Source organism: Arachis hypogaea, chromosome 16 (genome assembly GCF_003086295.3).
Source record: "Arachis hypogaea cultivar Tifrunner chromosome 16, arahy.Tifrunner.gnm2.J5K5, whole genome shotgun sequence".
Lineage (NCBI taxonomy): Eukaryota > Viridiplantae > Streptophyta > Magnoliopsida > Fabales > Fabaceae > Arachis > Arachis hypogaea.
This window is the reverse complement of record NC_092051.1, coordinates 55951597-55966112: the sequence shown is the minus strand read 5'-3', so window position 1 is coordinate 55966112 and position 14516 is coordinate 55951597. Positions and strand designations below refer to the sequence as shown.

Sequence of the window (14516 nt, the reverse complement as noted above, 5' to 3'; positions counted from 1 at the left end):
CTGTCAGCAATATACTCTCATTAGAGCATGCTGAAATTGAACACCAAGGAAAAAAGAGGAGGATCACAGTCAGGGGAGACAAGTTGAGGCACTACAATCATCAACCACCATAAAAGAAAGCCCCAATGTCGAGTTAATGACAATAAAGAAGCGCTTGTTGGGAGGCAACCCAACTTGAGGTAATTTTCTTTTCATAGCTATTTCAATAAAAAGGTTAAATGATTGGTATGTATTGCAAGGAGCTAAGTTTGGTGTTTCACACCAAAACAATTTAAGGGAGAATAAAGGATTCTAAGTTTGGTGTTCCACCAAAATCTCATTTAAAAGCACATTCTCACCTTCTGCACAAAGGGTTACTAGCTCCAAGCAATCTGATAAATCATTTAATCATTGTCTGTTTCTAGTTTTATTACCTTTAGCAAAGACTTAGGCTTTCACATATGGTTATTTTAATGCATAAGAAACATGGCAAGGGGCTAAGTTTGGTGTTCACACACCAAAGTAAGTTCAAACGCCTACAGGAAAGTCTTGCACACTAACCAGTCATCTAAGGGCTTGAGAAACAAGCAACTTCCATTAACACTGCAGGAATTCAATCACTCTCTTGGGAGGACTACACACCATTAGCTGAGAGAAAGAAGAAGAAGCCACCAAGAGGTTGTATTGTCACTTAACTCCATCAGCATTGAATTGCTCTAAATTGGAAGTGTGAATATGCCCATCTTAACAGTAACTGTTAGTGTAATAGTATGTACATCATTTCTGTTTCAATTTAAAATAAGTAAGCTAGTCCTAAGTGTGTGCTTGTGTGTTTACTTTTACTTAACAAAAAGCATGCTTCAATAAAAGAAATGTTTGAATGTGAAGTGAGATAGTTCTCTGTTAGATAGAAGTATAATAAAAGTAAGTGGTGGTATGTGTGAATAAGAGAACTAGGATGTCTCCTTCTAAGTAGAAAGTGGCCTACTGTCTATGAATCTCAATCAAATAAAAGTCGTTGGTTAAAAAGAAAAACAAACAGAGAAAAGAAAAATCCAAAAATGGGCAACAGAACAAAAGAAAATAAAAAGAAACAAAGCTAGACACCAATAGCTTGAACCTTAGAATATATGCATGTGGTGTCTTTGTACTAGGATCTGCTTGGATTATTAAGTTCTTTGGAGTGCATCAACACTTGGTGACTTGGGTTAACTAACCCGGGATCATCAGCTGAAAGTCCACTATCAAGAGCAACCTAACTACAAGGCATTTAGTAACCCAAAGAGGTGCTGGGCATCAATGTTTTAAGAAGGAATGTGAGCCAAGTGTCTATAGTGAATAATGTGTCAAGTATAAAGAAAGAAAAGAACTTGTTACACATGACACTGAACTAAAGCTTTTAGAGAAAAAAATAATAGTCAAGGACAAAGGAATAATGAGAGGTCATAGCAGTGTGTTGCTTGATGCTTGAAGGAGACTTTCTAGGCCTAAAAGTCAATAAGAAGTGAGTGTTTACATATCCACAGAAAACCCCATGAACTACCAATAATACTCTGCTAGCATGAACATCCTCTTCCATTTCAGTGTTTCTTCTCAATAATTCTTTTCTTGCTTGGGGACAAGCAAGCTTTAAGTTTGGTGTTGTGATGACAAGTCATCTTAGCCTAGTTTCACTAGCCTTTTTCTTTTGTTTTCGATTGATTTATGCACTTTCTTGAGCCATAAGCAAGCCAATTGGGTAGATTTCCATGTTTCCTTTGATTCAATCAACCATGTATGAATTAATGCAATTTCATGAGAATTTATGCTATAATTGTCATATATTACGAAAGAATAACAAACTCATGATTTTAAGCAAAGCTTTGATGTGTTTGGTTGATTGATGATAGGTGAAAAGAGTTTTGAAGAAGGTTGAAGAAGGAAGGAATGGCTAGGAGCAAGAGAGAACAAAAAGTTTGAGCAAAATTTTGCCTCAAACTTTAGCTCAAACTTTTAAAAGAGTTGAAAACACTCCAGAGGAAAAAAAGCTTGAGCAAAAGTTTGACCTCAAACTTTAGCTCAAACTTTTGGGAAAAAAGCTTGAGCAAAAGTTTGACCTCAAACTTTAGCTCAAACTTTTGGGAGAAAAGCTTGAGCCAACATTTGCCTCAAACCTTTTGGCAAACGTTGGCATCACAAAATCAATACCCTGGAGGAAAAAGCTTGCGCCAACGTTTGAGGTCAAACTTTTGCTCAAACGTTGGCGCCACACTTGCACACCCTGGAGGAAAAAGCTTGCGCCAACGTTTGAGGTCAAACTTTTGCTCAAACATTGGCGCAACACACATTTACAAGGGGGCCAATGTTTGAGCAAAAGTTTGACCTCAAACTTTGGCTCAAACGTTGGTAGCAGCAAGGTGAAGCCATCTGGTATAAAAAGTTTGAGTAAAAGTTTGACCTCAAACTTTTACTCAAACTTTTACTCAAGCTTTTATGTTTTTCAACCCGGTTCACAATGGATCTTTCTCCAACTCCAAGAGCAATCAACCAAGGCCTTTATCAACCCAATTCCATCAAGAACAAAGGCCCAATTCAAGGCTTGAAGACCATTTGAAGAAAGTGTATAAATAGCTTAGGATTTAACTTCTCAGGGGAGTTTTTTTCTTTCCTTTGAGAATTTTCCGTTTTAGTTTTGCTGAGAGCTTTTGGTTTTGAGTTGTCTTGAGTTTCTGAATTTCGGAGAGGAGAATTGAATTTTCTTCTTCTTAGTTTTCTCGTTTTCAATTTCAATTACATTTGTCTTGGATCTTGGGTTGAAGAATTGAGGAAATTCTGTCTCAATCTCACCTTGAGATCTCTCTGTCTCGCTTTACTGCAACTTTTGGAATTTGAATTTGGTTTTGCTTCTTCTACTGCTTGATCTTTAAATTCTCTTGCAATAGATTTCTGGATTGGATCTAGGAAGGCATTGAGATCTAGACTTGGTTATCTAGTCTCTTGGGTCCTGAGATCTGAAATTCCCTTTTTATTTCTCTGTTGAACGCTTCTTCAAGCGATTTACATTTTCTGTTTGAGATCTATTGCAATTAAATCCATCTTTTACTTCCCTGCTTGTTGCAATTTTACTTTTCCTTGTTTAAATTCTGCAAATCCACTTCCCAATTCCCTTTACAATTCAAGCCATTTACATTTCTTGCACTTTAAGATTCTGCAATTTACATTTCTTGCAATCTAAGTTTTTGCAATTTAGATTACTTGTTCTTTAAGATTCAGCATTTTATTTTCTGTTCTCTTTAATTTCATGCAATTTACCCATTCCCTTTACTTTCCATGCAATTTAAATTCTATTAATCACAAATCACTCAACCAAATCTTGATTCGCTTGACTAAATCAACCACTAAACTAAAATTGCTCAATCCTTCAATCCCTGTGGGATCAACCTCACTCCCGTGAGTTATTATTACTTGATACGACCCGGTGCACTTGCCGGTTAGTTTTGTGTGTTTGGAATTCATTTTCCGAAAATACACATCACCACCTTCACCTTCTGGCAGGTTAAACATTTTGAGACATAATCAGCTACCTCTTTCTTCAAGCCCGGCTACCAGAACATTTGTTTCAAGTCCTTAATACATCTTTCTTACTCCAGGATGAATAGAAAATATACTTTGATGAGCTTCTGCAAGAATCCTTTGCCGCAAATCTCCAGAGCTAGGCACACAAATTCTGTTCTTATATCTCCAGAGGCTGCTACGATCTAGTCTTACAGCTTCTAGTTCCTCTACTTTCATCCGTCTCAGGATCGTCATCATTTTTGAATCCCATGCTTGTGCTTGCTGAATCCTAATCTTAAAATCTGGTGTTATATGAAATTGGGCCAAACGGACTCCACTTGACGTCTCAGTCATAGCCAACTTAAGGTTCTCAAATTCCGCGAGTAACTTTTCTTCCTTTATCATCATCCAAGAGATATTTAAATTCTTCCTGCTCAAAGCGTCTGCCACCACGTTCGCTTTTCCTGGGTGATAACTTAACTTAAAATCATAGTCCTTCAGGAACTCCATCCACCTTCGCTGTCGCATATTAAGATCCTTCTGGTCAAAGATATACTTTAAACTTTTGTGGTCAGAGAAAACTTCTAATTGAGCGCAATACAAATAGTGTCTCCAGATCTTCAGAACAAACACTACTGCAGCCAACTCCAAGTCATGCGTCGGATAATTTCGTTCATGAGGTCTCAGCTGCTGGGAAGCATAAGCCACCATATTTTTGTCTTGGATCAGCACACATCCAAGTCCTTTATGAGAGGCGTCACAGTATACTTCAAAAGGTTTCTGCGGGTTGGGTAGTACTAATACAGGTGCAGTTGTTAACTTCTCCTTAAGCATCTTGAAACTTCTATCACACTCAGCCGTCCAAACGAACAGAACTTCCTTTCATGTAAGGTAAGTCAGAGGTAAGGCTATCTGTGAAAACCCTTTAATAAACCTCCGGTAATATCCAGCAAGTTCGAGAAAACTCCGAACTTCTGTAACGGTCGTAGGTGGTTCCCATTGCACTACTGCTTCAATTTTTGAAGGATCCACTGCAATTCCTCCCTGTGATATAACATGTCCCAAAAATGCCACCTTCTCTGTCCAGAACTCGCACTTTGATAGTTTAGCATATAACTTCCGAGTCCTTAGTATCTGCAATACAGTCCTTAGATGATCTTGATGCTCTCTTTCTGTCTTCGAATAGATGAGAATATCGTCTATGAAGACTATTATGAACTGGTCAAGGTACGGACGGAAAATACGATTCATGTAATCCATGAAAATCACAGGAGCATTAATTAGTCCAAATGACATAACCGTATACTCATAGTGACCATATTGAGTTCTAAATGCAGTCTTCGGTATATCTGACTCTTTCACTCGAATCTAGTGATAGCCCGATCGCAAATCAATCTTTGAAAACACAGTTGCACCTTTTAACTGATCCATCAAATCATCTATTCGTGGAAGTGGGTACTTGTTCTTGATAGTGACTTTATTTAACTGTCGGTAATCTACACAAAGTCACATTCCACCATCCTTCTTCTTTACTAGCAACACCGGAGCTCCCCAAGGTGATGCGCTGGGACGAATAAATATTTTTTTTTCCAAGTAGCTCATCCAACTGCTTCTTCAACTCTGCAAGTTCCAGTGGTGACATCCGGTACGGTGCTATGGAAATCAGTCCGGTTTCAGGTACAAGTTCAATGCTGAATTCTATCTCTTGCTGAGGAGGAAACTCAGGTATGTCGTCCGGGAAAATATCAGGAAATTCCTTCACCACTTGGATTCGTTCTAAGCTTAGTTCACTATCATTCGAGCTAGCCACTAACAGAACGTACCCCTCACAATCACTCTCGTCTAATGCAACTCTTACAGAATTCCGATATAAAGTATGAGACAGAAATGGTTTAATATCTAAACTATCAGACAGAATAACAGCAATTCTTTCATAGCAATCAAGGAAAACATGATACTTAGATAACCAATCTAACCCTAGAATAACTTCTAAACCACATAGAGGCAAACAGATTAGATCATGTATAAAAGTTCTGTTCCTAATAGTGAATGGTACTTGCAGGCACACTAAACTAGTCAAAGCATTTTGGGATGCAGGTGTATGGACAATCAGATCAAAGTTCAACTCAGAGAAATCTAGTCCCAACGCACGAGCAACAGTTAAAGAAATAAAGGAATGCGATGCACCCGAGTCATACAGTACAGTTAGAAATCGATCTTTGACAATACACTGACCTTGGATCAGGGCGTCTGATTGCATAGCATCATCAGCAGTCATGGCAAACACTCGACCTTGTTGCTGGGTTCGCACTAGATTTCGAAAAAAATTTCTTGGATACATCCTAGCTGTGTGTCCAGATTCCTCACAAGTAAAATAAGCATTCGTTCCTTATAGCATCCAAATATAACATAACCATAACCATGGAGATCATAACAACTATGAGGATAGTTGTGCCTCGCATCGATTCGCCATTCGGAACTCGATTAAACTATGTCTATTCGCAGTTATTAAGGTCCTATCCACACCAAACAATCAACATTAAGGTGATCAGTCTTAATATTTCAAGTAAGGCACGAACATTCCCAAAATGAGCACTGGTGCACGAAATTGTGATACATATCCATGGCTTCAAAGGCCTGGTGCTCTGATCTAGTTTTATTGTCTGTCACAACTTCGATACAACTAACCAGCAAGTGCACTGGGTCGTCCAAGTAATACCTTACGTGAGTAAGGGTCGAATCCCACGGAGATTGTTGGTATGAAGCAAGCTATGGTCACCTTGTAAATCTCAGTCAGGCGGATATAAAGTGATAATGGTGTTTTCGAATAATAAATAATAGAACAGGGATAGAGATACTTATGTAATTCATTGGTAGGAATTTCAGATAAGCGAATGGAGATGCTTTTTGTTCCTCTGAACCTCTACTTTCCTGCTATCTTCATCCAATCAGTCTTACTCCTTTCCATGGTTGGCTTTATGCAAGGGCATCACCGTTGTCAGTGGCTACATCCCCTCCTCTCAGTGAATAATATGCTCACGCACCCTGTCACGGCACGGCTATTCATCTGTCGGTTCTCGATCATGCTGGAATAGGATTCACCCTCCTTTTGCGTCTGTCACTAACGCCCAACAATCGCGAGTTTGAAGCTCGTCACAGTCATTCAATCATTGAATCCTACTCGGAATACCACAGACAAGGTTTAGACTTTCCGGATTCTCTTGAATGCCGCCATCATTCTAGCTTACGCCACGAAGATTCTGGTTAGGAGATCTAAGAGATACTCATTCTAGCTTATTTCATGTAGAACAGAAGTGTTTGTTAGGCACGCGTTCATAAGGGAGAAGGATGATGAGCGTCACACATAATCATCACCTTCATCACGTTCTTGGGTGCGAATGGATATCTTAGAAGTGAAATAAGAAGAATTGAATAGAAAACAGTAGTACTTTGCATTAATCTTTGAGGAACAGCAGAGCTCCACACCTTAATCTATGGAGTGTAGAAACTCTACCGTATGAAAATACATAAGTGAAGGTCCAGGCATGGCCGAGATGGCCAGCCCCCAAAACGTGATCACAGGATCAAAATACAATCCAGGATGCCTAATACAATAGTAAGAGGTCCTATTTATAATAAACTAGCTACTAGGGTTTACATGAGTAAGTATTTGATGTATAAATCCACTTTCGGGGCCCACTTGGTGTGTGTTTGGGCTGAGCTTAAGTGTTCCACGTGCAGAGGCCATTTGTGGAGTTGAACGCCAGTTTCTGTGCCAGTTTGGGCGTTCAACTCTGGTTTTGGATCCTTTTCTGGCGCTGGACGCCAGATTTGGGCAGAAGGCTGGCGTTGAACGCCAGTTTACGTCATCAATTCTTGGCCAAAGTATGGACTATTATATATTGCTGAAACGCCCTGGATGTCTACTTTCCAACGCAATTGGAAGCGCGCCATTTCGAGTTCTGTAGCTCCAGAAAATCCACTTTGAGTGCAGGGAGGTCAGAATCCAACAGCATCAGCAGTCCTTTTTCAACCTCTGAATCTGATTTTTGCTCAAGTCCCTCAATTTCAGCCAGAAAATACCTGAAATCACAGAAAAACACACAAACTCATAGTAAAGTCCAGAAATATGAATTTAACTTAAAAACTAAGGAAAACATCCCTAAAAGTAACTAGATCCTACTAAAAACATACTAAAAACAATGCCAAAAAGCGTATAAATTATCCGCTCATCACAACACCAAACTTAAATTGTTGCTTGTCCCCAAGCAACTGAAAATAAAATAGGATAAAAAGAAGAGAATATACTATAAATTCCAAACTATCAATGAAACATAGCTGCAATCATATGAGCGGGACTTATAGCTTTTTGCCTCTTGAATAGTTTTGGCATCTCACTTTATCCATTGAGGTTCAGAATGATTGGCATCTATAGGAACTTCAGATTTCGAATAGTGTTATTGACTCTCCTAGTTCAGTATGATGATTCTTGAACACAGCTTCTTTATGAGTCTTGGCCGTGGCCCTAAGCACTTTGTTTTCCAGTATTACCACCGGATACATAAATGCCACAGACACATAATTGGGTGAACCTTTTCAGATTGTGACTCAGCTTTGCTAAAGTCCCCAATTAGAGGTGTCCAGGGTTCTTAAGCACACTCTTTTTTTTGCTTTGGACCTTGACTTTAACCGCTCAGTCTCAAGTTTTCACTTGACACCTACACGCCACAAGCACATGGTTAGGGACAGCTTGGTTTAGCCGCTTAGACCAGGATTTTATTCCTTTAGGCCCTCCTATCCACTGATGCTCAAAGCCTTGGGATCCTTTTTATTTTCCCTTGCCTTTTGGTTTTAAGGGTTATTGGCTTTTTCTGCTTGCTTTTTCTTTTTCTTTCTATTTATTTTTTCTATTTTTTTTGCCTCTTTTTTTTTTTTTTTGCAAGGTTTGTTCTTTGCTGCTTTTTCTTGCTTCAAGAATCATTTTTATGATTTTTCAGATTATCAAATAACATGTCTCCTAGTCATCATTCTTTCAAGAGCCAACATATTTAACATTCTTAAACAACAACTTCAAAAGACATATGCACTGTTCAAGCATACATTCAGAAAACAAGAAGCATTGTCACCACATCAATATAATTAAGCTAAGTTCAAGGATAAATTTGAAACTCATGTACTTCTTGTTCTTTTGATTTAAAACATTTTTCATTTAAGAGAGGTGATGGATTCATAGGACATTCATATCTTTAAGACAAAGTTACTAACTACTAATGATCATGTAATGAAGACACAAACATAGATAAGCACATAACATAGAAGACGAAAAACAGAGAGATTAAGAACAAGGAATGAGTCCACCTTAGTGATATCCTTGAGCTCTTCTATGTCTCTTCCTTGTCTTTGCTGCTCCTCCTTCATTGCTTTTAGATCTTCTCTGATTTCATGAAGGATGATGGAGTGCTCTTGATGTTCCACCCTTAGTTGCTTCCAATAATTGTGTGGAAGAAAATGTATCCCCTGAGGTATCTCAGGGATCTCTTGATTTGCAGTCAAATGTTCTACCACTGAGCTATAGACCCTTGATGGAAGCTTTTGTCTTCCCTTTCCTCTTTCTAGAGGTTTCTCTGGCCTTAGGTGCCATCAATGGTTATGGAAAAAACAAAAAAGCTATGCTTTTACCACACCAAACTTAGAATGTTGCTCGCCCTCGAGCAAAAGAAGAAAGAATAGAAGAATAAGAAGAAGATATGGAGGAGATGGATGGGAGTGTGTATTCGGCCATATGGGTAGGATTGGGTGGGAGAGAGATATTGAATTTTTGAAGGTAGTGGGTGTATGGATGTTAGTGGTAAATGGAAAGTAGAAGGGATGATCATGAATGGGAAGAGAGATGATGAGGTAGGTGGGGATCCTGTGGGGTCCACAGATCCTGAGGTGTCAAGGCATTTATATCCCTGCACCAATTTAGGCATGTAAAATGCCCTTGCACACAACTCTGGGCGTTCAGCGCCAGGTTGGTGCCCATTTTGGGCGTTCAACGCCCCTTTGCTGCCATTTCTGGCGTTGAACGCCAGAACCATGCTTGTTCTGGGCGTTCAGCGCCAGGATGCTCCCATTCTGGGCGTTCAGCACCAGAACTATGCTCTGTTCTGGCGTTTGAACGCCAGACAGATGCTCCTCCAGGGTGTGATTTTTCTTCTGCTGTTTTTGATTCCGTTTTCAATTTTTATATTTATTTTGTGACTCCTCATGATCATGAACCTAAGAAAACATGAAAAACAATAAAAATAAGAATTAGATAAACATTGGGTTGCCTCCCAACAAGCGCTTCTTTAATGTCAATAGCTTGACAGTGGGCTCTCATGGAGCCTCACAGATGTGCAGAGCTTTGTTGAGACTCTCCAACACCAAACTTAGAGTTTGGATATGGGAGTTCAACACCAAACTTAGAGTTTGGTTGTGGCCTCCCAACACCAAACTTAGAGTTTGACTGTGGGGGCTCTGGTTGACTCTGCTTTGAGAGAAGCTTTTCAAGCTTCCTCTCCATGGTTGCAGAGGGAGATCCTTGAGTTTTAAACACAAGGGAGTTCTCATTCCATTGAAGGACTATTTCACCTCTGTCAACATCAATCACAGCTCTTGCTGTGGCCAGGAAAGGTCTTCCTAGGATGATGGATTCCTCCTCTTCCTTTCCAGTATCCAAGACTATGAAATCAGTAGGTATGTAAAGGCCCTCAACCTTTACTAATACATCTTCTACTTGTCCATAAGCCTGTCTTCTTGAGCTGTCTGCCATCTCCAGTGAGATTTTAGCAGCTTGCACCCCATAGATTCCCAGTTTCTCTATTACAGAGAGGGGCATGAGGTTTATCCCTGAACCAAGGTCACACAGAGCCTTAAAGATCATGGTGCCTATGGTACAGGGTATTATGAACTTTCCAGGATCCTGTCTCTTCTGAGGCAATGTCAGTTGATCCAGATCACTTAGTTCATTGATGAACAAGGGAGGTTCAACTTCCCAAGCATCAATGCCAAACAATTTGGCATTCAGCTTCATGATTGCACCAAGAAACTTGGCAGTTTGCTCTTCAGTGACATCCTCATTCTCTTCAGAAGAGGAATACTCATCAGAGCTCATGAAGGGCATAAGGAGGTTCAATGGAATCTCTATGGTCTCTAGATGAGCCTCAGAGTCCTTTGGTTCCCCAGAGGGAAGCTCCTTATTGATCACTGGACGTCCCAGGAGGTCTTCCTCCTTGGGATTCATGTCTTCTCCTCTCCTCACAGGTTCGGCCATGGCGCTTATGTCAATGGCCTTGCACTCTCCTTTTGGGTTCTCTTCTGTATTGCTTGGGAGAGTACTAGGAGGGATTTCAGTGATCCTTTTACTCAGCTGGCCCACTTGTGCTTCCAAATTTCTAATGGAAGACCTTGTTTCATTCATGAAACTTACAGTGGCCTTAGATAGATCAGAGACTAGATTTGCTAAATTAGAAGCATTTTGTTCAGAGTTCTCTGTCTGTTGCTGAGTTGATGATGGAAAAGGCTTGCTATTGCTAAACCTGTTTCTTCCACCATTGTTAAAGCCTTGTTGGGGCTTTTGATCCTTCCATGAGAAATTTGGATGATTTCTCCATGTTGAGTTATAGGTGTTTCCATAAGGTTCACCTAAGTAATTTACCTCTGCTATTGCAGGGTTCTCAGGATCATAGGCTTCTTCTTCAGAAGATGCCTCTTGAGTACTGTTGGATGCAGCTTGCATTCCATGCAGACTCTGAGAAATCATATTGACTTGCTGAGTCAATATTTTGTTCTGAGCCAATATGGCATTCAGAGTATCAATCTCAAGAACTCCCTTCTTCATAGGCGTCCCATTGATTACAGGATTCCTTTCAGAAGTGTACATGAACTGGTTATTAGCAACCATGTCAATGAGTTCTTGAGCTTCTGCAGGCGTTTTCTTTAGGTGAATGGATCCACCTGCAGCAGTGTCCAGTGACATCTTTGATAGCTCAGATAAACCATCATAGAATATATCCAGGATGGTCCATTCTGAAAGCATGTCAGAAGGACACTTTTTGGTCAACTGTTTGTATCTTTCCCAAGCTTCATAGAGAGATTCACCTTCTTTCTGTCTGAAGGTTTGAACATCAGCTCTAAGCTTGCTCAGCTTTTGAGAAGGAAAGTACTTGGCTAAGAAAGCCGTGACCAGCTTATCCCAAGAGTTCAGGCTGTCTTTAGGTTGAGAATCCAACCATAATCTAGCTCTGTCTCTTACAGCAAAAGGGAAAAGCATGAGCCTGTAGACTTCAGGATCTACTCCATTAGTCTTAATAGTATCACATATCTGCAAGAATTCAGTTAAGAACTGAAAAGGATCTTCAGATGGAAGTCCATGAAACTTGCAGTTCTGCTGCATCAGAGAAACTAATTGAGGTTTCAGCTCAAAGTTGTTTGCTCCAATGGCAGGAATGGAGATGCTTCTTCCATGTAAATTGGAATTAGGTGCAGTAAAGTCACCAAGCATCCTCCTTGCATTATTATTATTATTTTCGGCTGCCATCTCCTATGCCTGTTCGAAAATTTCTGAAAGGTTATCTCTGGATTGTTGTATTTTAGCTTCTCTTAATTTTCTCTTCAGAGTCCTTTCAGGTTCTGGATCTGCTTCCACAAGAATGTTCTTATCCTTGCTCCTGCTCATATGACAAGGAAGAATAGCCAGAAAAATGATAATAATAATAGAGATCCTTTATACCACCGTATATGGATCCCTGTGTGAGTGGAAGAAAAGAGGGGAGATAATGAATGTGATGTAAAGGAAGAAATGCAACTGTACGAATGGAAAGAGATGTGAGATGAGATGTTAGGATATGAATGAATAAATAGAATAGGATGGGGGAGGTATAATTTTCGAAAATTATTTTGAAAAGGAGTTAATGATTTATGAAAATAGTTTTTTTTTGAAAAATGTTTAGTAAATTTTTTTTTTTAAATTTAAAAATAAAAATAATTAGTTAATAAAAAAGAAATTTTGAAAAAGGGGGAAGATATTTTCGAAAATGAGAGAGAGAGAGTTAGTTAGGTAGTTTTGAAAAAGTTAAGAAACAAACAAAGAGTTAGTTAGTTAGTTGAAACAATTTTTGAAAAGATAAGAAGTTAGGAAGTTAGAAAAGATATTTTGAAAAGATATTTTTGAAAAAGATAAGATGAGAAGATATTTTTGAAAAGATATGATTGAGATTAGTTTTTGAAAAAGATTTGATTTTTAAAATCTCAATTAATGACTTGATTCATAAAAAAATCACAAGATATGATTCTAGAACTTAAAGTTTGAATCTTTCATAACAAGCAAGTAACAAACTTCAAATTTTGAATCAAAACATTAATTGTTTATGTTATTTTCGAAAATTTGATCTAAAATTAAGAAAAAAGATTTTTGAAAAATATTTTTGGAATTTTCGAAAATAATTAAGAATTTTGAAAAAGATTTGATTTTTAAAAAAGATTTTGAAAGAGATAAGATTTTCAAATTGAAAATTTGATTTGACTCATTGGCAACAACTTGATTTTAAAAATTTTTGAAAAAGTCAATCCAAATTTTCGAATTTGATGAGAGAAAAAGGGAAAGATATTTTTTTTTATTTTTGAAATTTTTATGAAAAACATGAAAAATATGCAATGCATGAAAGTTTTAGATCAAAACAATAAATGCATGCAAGAACGCTATGAATGTCAAGATGAACACCAAGAACACTTTGAATGTCATGATGAACATCAAGACACAATTTTGAAAAATTTTTAATGCAAAGAAAACATGCAAGACACCAAACTTAGAATTCTTTAATGCTTAGAAACTAAGAATTCAAGAATGCATATGGTAAACATGGAAAGACACAAATAAAAAAATCATCAAGATCAAACAAGAAGACTTACCAAGAACAACTTGAAGATCATGAAGAACACTATGAATACATGCAATTTTCGAAAAATGCAAGATGCATATGCAAGTGACACCAAACTTATGATATGACTCAAGACTCAAACAAGAAACAGAAAATATTTTTGATTTTTATGATTTTCTAATTTTTTTGGATTTTTATTTTATATTTTTCGAAAATTATATGAAAAAGAAAAAAATAAGGATTCCAAAATTTTTAATATGAATTCCAGGAATCTTGCCATGTTAGTCTAAAGCTTCAGTCCAGGAATTAGACATGGCTCACTAGCCAGCCAAGCTTTCAATGAAAGCTTCAGTCCAAAACACTAGACATGGCCAATGGCCAGCCAAGCTTTAGCATGTAGATCAGGAACAGTAGCAGGTGGATTAGCAACAACTAGCTTGCTCTTGATAACAAATTGCTGCCTCAGTCCAAATAAATTTACACATGGCTTTACAGCCAGCCAGGCTTCACATGCTTCATGAAACACTAGAATTCATTCTTAAAAATCTTGAATAAAATTTTTGAAAGCATTTTTATTTTTTATTTTTCGAAAACAGGTGAAAAGATTTTGAAAATATTTTTGAAAAATTTTTGAAAAGAAAATAAAAAGAAAATTACCTAATCTGAGCAACAAGATGAACCGTCAGTTGTTCATACTCAAACAATCCCCGGCAACGGCGCCAAAAACTTGGTGCTGTTGTCGGATCAAAAGGGAATCTGGCACTGATGTTACTGGACCAAAAGCTTGCCGAAGACTCAAACAATCCCCGGCAACGGCGCCAAAAACTTTGTGCACGAAATTGTGATACATATCCATGGCTTCAAAGGCCTGGTGCTCTGATCTAGTTTTATTGTCTGTCACAACTTCGATACAACTAACCAGCAAGTGCACTGGGTCGTCCAAGTAATACCTTACGTGAGTAAGGGTCGAATCCCACGGAGATTGTTGGTATGAAGCAAAGTATGGTCACCTTGTAAATCTCAGTCAGGCGGATATAAAGTGATAATGGTGTTTTCGAATAATAAATAATAGAACAGGGATAGAGATACTTATGTAATTCA

General features: G+C 38.3%; 1 non-coding gene across 1 annotated transcript; it reads left to right on the top strand.

The window, feature by feature from the left end:
• The first annotated feature begins 11569 nt into the window (after positions 1 to 11569).
• LOC112761893 (small nucleolar RNA R71) lies at positions 11570 to 11677 on the top strand. The gene has a single exon (XR_003182264.1). It is a non-coding gene; the product is annotated as a small nucleolar RNA R71 (small nucleolar RNA).
• The last annotated feature ends 2839 nt before the right edge of the window (positions 11678 to 14516 follow it).